The following is a 1,398-nucleotide window of genomic DNA, read 5'->3' on the forward strand; positions in this document are numbered from 1 at the left end:
GTCTGGCAGTCAGTTCGCTCCAGTTGGAAACTTTCAGTCATGCAAGCAAGGAGACAGAAAGCCAGATCACAGCATGTAACACAGCTGATATGACCAGCATGAACCCTAAAAAGGAATCTTAATAAGACAGAATAGCAAAAAATGGGTCTCAGCACCTAGGAGGCCAACACTTACCCTTTGAGCTGTCCACAAAGACTTGCACAACATTCTCCCAGCAATCTATGTAACACATACTTCTGTAAAAAACAGATCAAATGCACTGGCTTAATGTGAGCGGGAATAATTAAATTGTGTAAACATGAGAAGGAAAAAATAAAATTGTGTGAACATATCTCTTCTCAGATTCCCAGCTGGATAATAAGTAGCCTTTTATGAACATGACAGCAGAGCAGGGACAAGGAAGCTTTAGTTTCACTGTAATTTATTGGGGAGTCAAGTGTCCAGCTCCTGTAGGAAAAGCTGCATGGATCAGGCCTTTCACTCTTAAAGAGCTCAGCCACAGTGCTATAGTGTTGATGGAGCCCAGTTCAGAATCACAGAATTGGTAAGGTTTGACAGGACCAGTGGGTCATCTGGTCCAATCTCCCTGCTCAAATAGGGTCATCCTAGAGCATATTGCACAGGATTGCATCCAGACAGGTCTTGAATTTCTCCAGTAAGGGAGACTCCACAACCTCTGAGGGCAATCTGTTCCAGTGCATGGTCACCCACACAGTAAGCAGTATTATAGCACAAGTGCCAGATTCTGCAACTGGGATGGGGCAACCAGGGATGTAGGTACAGCCTGGGGAATGAGATGCTGGAAAGCAGTGCCTTGGAAAGGGACCTGGGGGTCTTGGTTGACAGCAAGTTGAATATGAGTTAGCAGTGCCCTGGCAGCCAGGAGGGCCAATCGTGTCCTGGGGAGCATTGGGCAAAGCCTGTCAAGGGAGAGGATTGTCCTGCTCTGCTCTGCACTGGGGCAGCCTCACCTTGAATATTGTGTGCAGTTTTGGGCACTGCAATACAAGAAATATATTAAGCTATTAGAGAGTGTCTGAAGGAGGGCAATGGAGATGGTGAAGGGCCTTAAGGGGAAGATGTTTGAAGAGTAGCTGAGGTCACTCAGTCTGTTTAGTCTGGAGGAGAGAAAACTGAGGGGAGACTTCATTGCAGTTACAACTTCCTCATGAGGGGAAAAGGAAGGGCAGGCACTGATCTCTTCTCTGTGGTGACCAGTGACAGGACCCAAGGGAATGGCCTGAATTTATGTCAGGGGAGGTTTAGGTTGGATATCAGAAAAAAAGTCTTCACCCAGAGGGTGGTTGGGTGCTGGAACAGGCTCCCCAGGGAAGTGGTCACAGCACCAAGCCTGACAGAGTTCAAGAAGTGTTTGGACAATACTCTCAGGCACATGGT

The sequence above is a fragment of the Pipra filicauda genome, unplaced genomic scaffold (assembly GCF_003945595.2).
Source record: "Pipra filicauda isolate LSUMZ 115617 unplaced genomic scaffold, ASM394559v2 scaffold492_size439525_pilon, whole genome shotgun sequence".
NCBI lineage: Eukaryota > Metazoa > Chordata > Aves > Passeriformes > Pipridae > Pipra > Pipra filicauda.